We start from the raw sequence: 10,430 nt of genomic DNA, 5'->3' as shown, positions 1-10,430 counted from the left end.
AAAAAGAAAAAGAAAAGCAGTGTTGGAAGTGCTGGTTTCTGCCTGCCAAGGCGAAGGCTGTCCACGTTGCCAGAGGCCTTGCAGCTGCCTGGCAGTTTGGCTTGGATAAGAGCCTTGGGGTGTAGGGAGATAGCAGCTTTCCTCTCAGTCACCTCTGTCATTGGTAAGTCAGGGCCCTTGACTCTTAATGATGGAAAAGTTATTATGAAATAGCATAAGCAAAAATGGAAATGTGTTGACTCATGTAGTTAAAAACTCCTGAGATATATGAGCTTCAGGCATGGCCGAATCCAGGTGCCCAAACACTGTCTTCAGTCTCAGCTCTTTTCCATCCATTACCTCTCTTTTCTGAGACTTCATTCTGAAGCAGGGTTCTCCCCAGCCCCTGATAGCTTTAGAAATCTATCCTCTGAGCTCTAGCTTCAATAGAAAGGACGTTCTTTTCAACACTTCCACAAAACCACAGAATAAGACCCAATAGACTGACTTGGGTCATCTCTCTTTTTTTGAGACAGGGTTTCACTGTGTCACCCAGGCTGGAGTGCAGTGGTGTGATCACTACTCACTGCTGCCTCAACCTCCCCAGCTCAAATGATCCTCCCACCTCAGCCTCCCTAGTAGCTGGGACTACAGGTGTACACCACCATGCCCAGCTAGCTTTTAGTATTTTTGTAGAGATGAGGTCTCCCCATGTTGCCCAGGCCAATCTCAAAACTCCTGGGCTCAAGGGATCTGCCCATCTCAGCCTTCCAAAGTGCTAGAAGTACAGGTGTGAGCCACCGTGCCCGGCCCACACATCTGCTCTTCTCTTTCTTTTTTTTTTTTTTTCTTTCAGATAAGATCTTACTCTGTTGCCCATGCTGGAGTGCAGTGCAGTGGTGTGATCTTAGCTCACTGCAGCCTCCTCCTCCTGGGTTCAAGCGATTCTCATGCCTCAGCCTCCTGAGTAGCTGGGATAACAGGGATGTGCCACCATGCCCGGCTAATTTTTGTATTTTTAGTAGAAATGGAGTTTCACCATGTTGGCTAGGCTGGTCTCGAACTCCTGGCCTCAAGTGATCTGCGCACCTTGGCTTCCCAAAGTGCTGGGATTACAGGTGTGAGCCACTGCACTCAGCGTCACATATACTCTTGAGTTACACACTTGACCAGAGCAATTGATGACTGGCTGGCCAGGCTTGAGTCATGTTTGAATCTCTGAAGCTGATGGTAGGGTCAGCTCCATAGGGCAACCTCTCACATGGAGGGATGCCTTCCCAGACATATATTGAGCTACTGTTATCAGACTAAAGAAACGTCAACTATAGGCCAGATAACGAAAGCTTCTGACCTTCTTAGTGGCCTTGGGATGGAAGAAATAACAACTTCTGGCCAGTATTTACTGACTGCTAGCAGTGTCCTAGAAAGTTCTAGGCCCTAGAATTCAGCTGTAAACGAGGGCAAAGTCACAGCTCTCATGAGTTAGTCATGTCCATGTCCCTGTGCCCAAACCCTGTGCATTTCTCCTCCAAGCCCTTTTTTTTTAAAAAAAATTTTTATTTTATTTTATTTTTTTAAAGATAGGGTTTCACCATGATGGCCAGGCTGGTCTTGAACTCTTGACCTCAGGTGATCCACCCACCTCAGCCTCTCAAAGTGTTAGGATTACAGGCGTGAGCCACTGCGCCCAGCTTCTCCTCCAAGCACTTTGAGACCCTGTGCCTTTGTTCTTGTCTCTCTCAAACACAGGTCGAGGTTCCCAGGAAGGCAGAGGAATGGGCTGCATGTTCTCCCTGGTTAGAGATTTTGGCCCAGCCTGGACTTTATTCAGAATGCAGTATGTGGACATGGCAAGGCTGCACCTGTAATTGTTGGCCCCTTCCTGAAAAACGTAGCCTGGTCGGGCATGTGGACTCACACCTGTAATCCTAGCACTCTGGGAGGCTGAGGCGGGTGGATCACTTGAAGTCAGGAGTTTGAGACCAACCCTGGGCAACATGGTGAAACCCTGCCTCCACTGAAAAATACAAATATTAGCTGGGCATGGTGGTGTGTCTGTAGTCCCCGGCTACTTGGCAAGCTGAGGCAGGAGAATTGCTTAAACCTGGGAGGCGGAGGTTGCAGTGAGCTGAGATCGCACCACTACACTCCAGCCTGGGCAATAGAGCAAGACTTCGTCTCAAAAACGACAACAACAACAACAACAGTCAGCCCAATTGTCGCCCTGCCTGGAACCACTGCGTGATTTGGGCAAATCAGTAAATCCTTCTGAGCCTTCATTTTTCTCATTAGTTGAATGAAACGTCAGAGCAGGTGACCACCGATGTGTGCCCGTCTTCGCACTGATGTTCAGTGACTCAAAAGCAGGGGCTGCAGACTCAGGCACCTATAGTGGGGAGGCAGGGCGTGAGATGTGAGCCAAGGGGAGGGCGTGGCCTGCGGCAGGCAGCCTGTCCTCAGCTTCTGGGAGGCACTGGGGAGTGGGGAGGACTGCGGCGTGCTAGCGAGCGTGTCCCTTGCCAGAGCTGCAGCGAGTGGTTGCCAGGATAGAACACAGGCCCAGTGCTATCAGTGTGCAGTTCTTCAAGAGAATCTGGAAACCTGCACTTTTTTCTGAAATCTCTTGGCTCTGAAACGTTGGCATCTCATTCAAATCATTATTTATTTATTTATTTAGAGATAGGCTCTCACTCTGCCACCCAGCCTGGAGTGCAGTGGTACAATCATAGTTCACTGCAGCCTCCAACTCCTGGGCTCAAGCCATCCTCCTGCCTCAGCCTCCTGAGTAGCTGAGACTACAGGTGTGAGCTACCATCCCCAGCTGATTTAAAAAAATTTTTGTAGAGATGGGGTCTCACTATGTTGCCCAGGCTGATCTTGAACTCTTAGCATCAAGCCATCCTCCCACCTCAGCCTCCGAGAGTGCTGGGATTACGGCCATGAGCACCTCTTCTTCAGATAGCTTTGAACCTGGTGTACAGCCAACATGTCGGTGGCCACATGTCATCCGGGAGTCAGTGCTTGCAACCTTTCTGTTTTAGGGACGATGGTGAGGACAGGGTGTCTGAAGCCTGAGAGATCTCGATTGCCATCTGACAAGGGAGGGCTTTTGTCTTTGGGGACCCAGTTGTTTCACTGGCCCCAAACTAAAGAGCACTGAAGGAGTGCGTGTTGTAGCAGTTGGTGTCACCGGATCTGATCATCCTGCTTAGCTAGACAAGGGCCCTGGGTCTGGAATATTCTAGCACCGCCTCTACAGATGCAGCTGAGCCTCTCAGGTCTCCCCCTTGAGCTTTGGGAAACGCTTCAGAGTCTGTGGCCTCCAAGGCAGCCGGCTTCCCCGAACCCTACTGGTTGGGTGGGGTGCTGGATTGTCTTCCTAGAGAAGCTGTGACCAAGCCCCACTCGCTGGGTGGCTTCAAAGACAGAGGTCTGTTCTGTCAGTTCTAGAGACCAGAAGTCTGGATCAAGCTTCAGCAGGACTGGTTCCTTCTGAGCGCTGGAGGGGAGTCTGTTCCAGGCCTCTGTCCTGGTGGCTGGTGGTTGTTGACAATCTCTGACGCTCCTAGGCCTATAGAAGGAGCCCCCACCCGCCTCCTTGTCCGCGTGGCCGTCTCCCTCTGTGCTGTCTGTGCGTCTGCATTTCCCCTTTACTAGACTAGGCCTGTTGGACTAATGACCTCATTTTCACTTCATCATCTCTGTAAAGGCCTATCTCCAAATAAGGCCACATTCTGAGGTCCTGAGGGTTAGAACTGCCACATACCTTTTTGGGGGACACAGGTCAACTCACAGCAGGGTCCGAGCCCAGTCCCTGTAGCTTTGCCCTGGGCCGCCCTTGGCTCTAGTCGTCGTCATCATCGGCTTCCCACAAAGCTCTGGCTCCTTCCAGCCCCTGCTCCTCAACTTGCTGCCTGCTCCCGGCTCTAGACCCTGGGACCTTGTTTTTGTTGCCCTCCCTCTCCCACCTCTTTTCCACAGGGGGCCTTCTCAGAAGCTGTTTCCTCTGCTGGGAACAAATTCCTCCTCCCTTAGCACCTACTCACTCTGTAGGTTTCAGCCTAAATAGCCTTTCCCCAAGAGGGGCCTTTTTTCACCCACCCTTAGATCTCAAGTAGGCCCCTCTGCTGTTCTCTTTGGTCACACCCTGGTCTTCGGCCCTAGTCTGTGCTTGTAGACTCACTTGTACATCTGCTGTTTTTTTTTAAGACAGAGTCTCATCCTCTCACCCAGGCTGGAATGCAGTGGTGCAATCTCGGCTCACTGCAACCTCTACCTCTGGGTTCAAATGATTCTCCTGCCTCAGCCTCCTGAGTAGCTGGGATTACAGGTGCCCACCACCGCACCCAGCTAATTTTTTTTGTATTTTTAGTAGAGATGGAGCTTCACCATGTTGGCCAGGCTGGTCTCGAACTCCTGACCTTGTGATCTGCCCACCTCGGCGTCCCAGAGTGCTGGGATTAAAGGTGTGAGCCACCCTTGGCTCTCACCTACTTTTTTTTTTTTTTTAGACAAAGTCTCGCTCTGTCATCTAGGCTGGAGTGCAGTGGCGTGATCTTGGCTCACTGCAACCTCCACCTCCCGGGTTCAAATGATTCTCCTGACTCAGGCCCAAGTAGCTGGGATTATAGGTGCAAGCCACCATGCCCAGCTAATTTTTGCATTTTTAGTAGAGACGGGGGTTTCACCATGTTGGCCATGCTGGTTTCGAACTCCTGACCTCAGGTGATCCACCCGCCTCGACCTCCTAAAGTGCTGGGATTACAGGTGTGAGCCACCGTGCCCAGCCTTGTGCACCTACTTTTAAATGTTGGTATCCCTCACTGGACTGTCAATCCCTTGAGGGCAAAACCACATCCGTTTTGTTTATCCTGCAGATGATCATTCCTTTATAATTACTCGATGAAAGAACAAATGAATGAATTTCCTTGAGGACCTCTGTGGGCCTCAGTTTCCCCATGTGAGACAGAGTATGGCTGGCTGAGCTCATTTTCCCAGGGGGGATACTGATGTCCTAGGCGGGACATCGTCTGTGGCCTTGGCAGGATCCTTGAAGCTGTTTTGGGCCTTTATGTTGTGCCTGGGATGAGGCAGCCTCAGGGGTGTCTGGGCTTGGGAGCACCTCCTCCATGGGCAGCTTGCTGTGGGGGAGGCAGTGGACGCAGCTTGGAAACAGCCCCTAGGAAATGAGAAGGTGTTTCCTGGAGGCCTGTGCCACTTGGCTTCCTGGCAGAGGAAGGAACGTTTCCCTCATCCTGGCCCGGGTCCCAGGTCCATCTGCTCCAGGAAGGCTCTGGTGGCTCAGGACAAGCTGCCCTGTGAGAGGGAAGAGGGTAGAGGCACGGCCTTGGGGGATGGCCTCTGCTTGGATTTCTTGGGCAAGGATGCGGGGCCAGGGCCGACATTTTGTCAAATCCAACCAACTTTGCAAAAAGGTCCTCCCTCTCTCCATCCCTGGAATCGAATGCTTCACTGTCTGTCCCTGGCAGAGGGCCTGTCCTGTGAGGGTTACATGGCCAGGCAGTTAGCTCGTGCTGGCTGCCTGTTGAGAGCTCAGTTGAATGTTAGCTGTTGCTGTTTCCAGGCTGAACTATTGTCTCTTTGCATGATTTCTTTCTCCTGGACAGAGCGTTGGTAGCTTTCATCAGATCTTTGTAGGGCCTGTGACCCCCAAACCATTCAGGACACTGGCCTAGACTCTGTAGGCATCTGTGAGACAAGAAGCCCCTGGATGGCCGGGCATGGTGGCTCAAGCCTGTAATCCCAGCACTTTGGGAGGCCAAGGTAGGCGGATCACCTGAGGTCAGGAGTTCAAGATTAGCCTGGCCAACATGGTGAAACCTCATCTCTATTAAAATACAAAAATTAGCCAGGCATGAAGGCGGGCGCCCGTAATCCCAGCTACTTGGGAGACTGAGATGGGAGAACTGCTTGAAGCCGGAGACGGTGTTTGCAGTGAGCCACGATCATACCACTGTACTCTAGCCTGAGCGGCTAAGTGAGACTCTGTCTCAAAAAAAAAAAAGAAAAGAAAAGCCCCTGGATGCACCTCGTCCTGTCATATCCTGTGGTACTGAGGCCTGCGTCCCCTGGGCTCCTCTCTGCTGAGCTCTGGGGTTTCATGCCTGCCCCACCAGCGCTGAGGCCACTGTCCTGGGTCTGAGGCATCTTTCCTCTCCGTCCTCCTCCAGACCAAAAAGGCTGAGACTCCGTCAGAGCTGTGAGGGAGGCCCCGTCAAGATGCCAGCTTGCCAAGGAGGCTGATTAAAAGCAGCCTTGCCGGGGGCGGATGCCTCGGCGCCCTTGGCCTGGAGTAGGGATTGATAAGCAATTGTATTTCTGTTGGTGGAAAAAAAAAAATCTTCATTGACTTTCCCAGGCACTGCCAGGCCTCATTTTCTTCTCAGGAACCCTTGCAGCCCTATCAGAGGCAGCTCTAGGATGGGGGAGAGACTGCCTGCCCTTGGGGACGCAGGCCACACGGCCAGGGCTGAGGGACACACCCAGGAGCAGGCTGCCTCGCCTGGACATCAGTCCTCATGGGAACATTCCAGAGCATAGGCTATCTACCACAGCAGGCCATGGGCAACTGGATTAGTCTGTTTTTGTGCTGCTGATAAAGACATACCTGAGACTGGGCGATTTACAACAGAAAGAGGTTTAATTGGACTTATAGTTCCACGTAGCTGGGGAAGCCTCACAATCACGGCAGAAAGCAAGGCGGAGCAAGTCCCGTCTTACATGGAAGGCAGCAGGCAGACAGAATGGGGAAGATGCCAAAGTGGAAACCCCTGCTAAAAACCATCAGATCTGGTGAGACTTACTGCCATGAGAACAGTATGGGAGAAACCGCCCCCACGTTTCAGTGATCTCCCACCAGGTCCCTCCTACAACACATGGGAATTATGGGAGTACAATTCAAGATGAGACTTGGGTGGGGACACAGAGTCAAACCATATCAGCATCCAGCAGGTAATTGTTGAGGTAACAGTTTCTGAGCACGTGCCGGGTGTGATTCTGAGTGCTTGGTTCATCTAATCCTGTGACTATCAGATGGCACCGACTTTACAGGATGCTTTACAGGATTACTTTAAGCTGAACTTCAGAGGATCTGAGTTTCCTCTTCTGGGAGATAAGGATCATGAAAAGGATAGGTAAAGTAGCAGCAGCTAGGGGCACACAGAAATATTGAACTTGAGTTGTATTCTGTCATTGACAGAGAAGCTGAAACAGGGACAGAGTTGATGGTTTCTTTCTCAGATACAGTAAGGAGGGTGGGGGATAGAGGAATAGGAGATAAGACCTCCAGCCCCATCGGATCCCATAGCATATGAGGCCTTATCATAACTCCTATCCTGGCTACAGGTATTTTCTTTCCTTTAAAATTTCTTTTTTTTTGCCCGGGCATGGTGGCTCACACCTGTAATCTCAACACTTTGGGAGGCCGAGGCGGGTGGATCACCTGAGGTCAGGAGTTTGAGACTAGCGTGACCAACATGGAGAAACCCCGTCTCTACTAAAACACACACACACACACACACACACACACACACTCTCTTTTTTTTTTTGAGATGAAGTCTCCCTCTGTCCCCTAGACTGGCGTGCAGTGACATGATCTTGCCTCACTGCAACCTCTGCATCCTGGGTTCCAGTGATTCTCCTGCCTCAGCCTCCTGAGTAGCTGGGATTACAGGCGCCCACCACCAAGCCCAGCTAATTTTTGTATTTTTAGTAGAGATCAAGTTTCACCATGTTGGCCAGGCTAGTCTGGAACTCCTGACCTCAAGTGATCCCCCCGCCTCGGCCTCCCAAGGTGTCGGGATTACAGGTGTGAACCACCGTACCTGGCCTGAATCAGACTATTCTAGATTCTTTATGTAACTGAAATCTTACCATACTTGTTTTTTAGTATCTGGCTTGTTTCACTTAGCGTATGTCTTCACGGTTTGTCTGTGTTGTAGCGTGAGTCAGTTTTCTTCCTTTTGTGGCTGTATAGCATTCTGTTGTGTGGTTCTGCCACATTTTGTTTATTCATCGTCTGTTGATGGGCACTTGGTTATTTCCACCTTTTGGCTATTATGAATGATGTTGCTGTGAACACTGGTGTACAAGTATCTGTTTGAGTCCCTGCTTTCAATTCTTTTGGGTCTATACCTAGGAGAGGAGTTGTTGGTTATATGGTAACTCCATGTTTAAGTTTCTGGGGAACCACCAGGCTGCCTCACTGTAGTTTGAATTTGCAGTTCTCTCACTATGCGACTGAGCATCTTGCCACATGATTGGATTCTTTGGTGTTCTTTTACCACACTCTCTGTGCATGAATCAGGCCCGTGTCAGCGCTGAAATGTTGTGTTTTTCCCTTTTGCCTTTCCCGTTGGACTTTCCTGCTACCTGCTTGGCATAGTAGCTATTCCATCAATTCTTCTCTGTCCGAGAAGGCTGAGAGACGTTTTCTGCCTCTCAGCCAGATCCTCCAGGGAGCTCTGTCTTTCCGCTGTCTGTACCTTCCTCTCTGTTCCCCACCCACCACCACCCAGTGTCATCAGAGATACCATTTTATTCATTCATAAGCTCTCTACCGAGTCCCTGCTGTTTTCCTGGGACCTCCAGAGAGACCCTTTGTGATATGGGTGATTGGCATGGAGTGGCCATCAACCACAGGTGTCTGTCCACGGATGTACTCCCTGAATTCCAGCGGAACCTGTGACATTTGTCCCGCAGAATTTGTCAAACATGTGAACCAAAGGTTAATGTTCTGTCCCAGAGATGGTAAGATTTGATAGCCTAAGGGGATGTGTTAATCTTTTATTGGTGGGGGATGAGTCTTGTTCTGTCGCCCAGGCTGGAGTGCAGTGGCGCGATCTCGGCTCACTCTGCAACCTCTGCTTCCCGGGTTCAAGTGATTTCCTGTCTCAGCCTCCTGAGTAGCTGGGATTACAGGTGCCTGCCACCATGCCTGGCTAATTTTTGTGTTTTCGGTAGAGATAGGGTTTTACCATGTTGGCCAGGCTGGTCTCAAACTCGTGACCTCAGGTGATCCACCCTCCTCGGCCTCCCAAGGTTCTGAGATTACAGGCGTGAGCCCCTGCACCCGGCCTTTTTGTTTTTTCTTTCCTTTTTTTGAGACAGAGTCTCATGTTGTCGCCCAGGTTGGAGTGCCATGGTGTGATCTCAGCTCACTTCACCCTCCGCCTCCTGGGTTCAAGTGATTCTCCTCCCTTAGCCTCCTGAGTAGCTGGGATTACAGGTGTGTGCCACCATGCCTGGCTAATTTTTGTATTTTTAGTAGAGATGGAGTTTTACCATGTTGATCAGCTGGTCTCAAACTCCTGACCTTGTGATCCACCCACCTCGGTCTCCGAAAGTGCTGAGATGATAGGCGTGAGCCATTGCACCCTGCCTTGTTTAAAAAAATTGAGATAAAAATTCATATAACATAAAATTGACCACTTTAAAGCATATAGTTTAGTAGCATTTAGTACATTCGCAATGGTGTGCAACCATTACCTCTCTCTAGTTTCAAAACATTTTAATCGCCCCAAAAGGAAACCCCGTACCCCTTAGCGGTCATTCCCCACACCTGCTAACGTCACCATCCCCATAGTCCTAGGCAACTACTAGTCCACTTTCGAGTCGCGTGTTCTAAAAATTTCATATAAATAGAATCATGTATATATATGACCTTTTGTGACTGGCTTCCTTCCGTTAGCATAATACTCTAGAGCTTCATCCATATTGTGGCATATACTTGATTCCCGTCCAATCTTTTTTTTTTTTTTTTGAGACAGTTTTGCTCTGTCACGCAGGCTGCAGTGCAGTGCACGATCTTGGCTGATGCAGCCTCCACCTCCCGGTTCCAGCGATCCTCCTGCCTCAGCCTCCTGAGTAGCTGGGATTACAGGCATGTGCCACCATCCCTGGCTAATTTTTGTATTTTTAGTAGAGGCAAGGATTCACCATGTTGGCCAGACTGATCTGCAATTCCTGTCCTGAAGTGATCTGCCTGCCTTGGCCTCCCAAAATGCTGGGATTACAGGTGTGAGCCACCGTGCCCGGCCCTGACCTTCATTTTTAGTGCCCAGCATTTAAAAATATTTGGATCAATTGCTAATGTGAAAAGGTCAGGCAACCTTATTAACCTCCTTAGGGCATCTCTTGGGAAAAAACAAAGGGCAATAGTAGGCCCAGAGTCCTGCTGAGCAACAGTTGGCTTGAGCTGGAAGCAGCTGTCAATTCTGTAGGGGACATATGTGCTCTATTTGGGGGTTTTCTTATACTTGTTCCTATAAGAATTGACTTAGGAATTGCTGTCATGGTGTATGAGAAGGGGCTTTTAAAATGAGAAGATGCGGCCGGGCGCGGTGGCTCAAGCCTGTAATCCCAGCACTTTGGGAGGCCGAGGCGGGTGGATCACGAGGTCAAGAGATCGAGACCATCCTGGTCAACATGGT

At 50.3% G+C, this 10,430-nt stretch overlaps 1 protein-coding gene across 5 annotated transcripts in view; it reads left to right on the top strand.

Moving 5' to 3' along the window:
• The window catches only part of CAMKK2 (calcium/calmodulin dependent protein kinase kinase 2), a 56,614-nt gene that overhangs the window by 8,698 nt on the left and 37,486 nt on the right, over positions 1 to 10,430 (top strand). Inside the window, exon 1 of one of the 5 annotated variants that reach the window (XM_017544254.2) lies at positions 44 to 163. The exons of the other annotated variants lie outside the window; for them this stretch is intronic. The gene's annotated coding sequence lies outside the window, so the exon portion shown is untranslated. Of the gene's footprint in view, positions 1 to 43; positions 164 to 10,430 lie in introns of those variants that run through there. 5 annotated transcript variants of the gene reach the window in all.

Source organism: Cebus imitator, unplaced genomic scaffold (genome assembly GCF_001604975.1).
Source record: "Cebus imitator isolate Cc_AM_T3 unplaced genomic scaffold, Cebus_imitator-1.0 Scaffold169, whole genome shotgun sequence".
Classification (NCBI taxonomy): domain Eukaryota; kingdom Metazoa; phylum Chordata; class Mammalia; order Primates; family Cebidae; genus Cebus; species Cebus imitator.
Note: the sequence above shows the minus strand (reverse complement) of the source record. Positions and strands in the feature narration are given on the sequence as shown.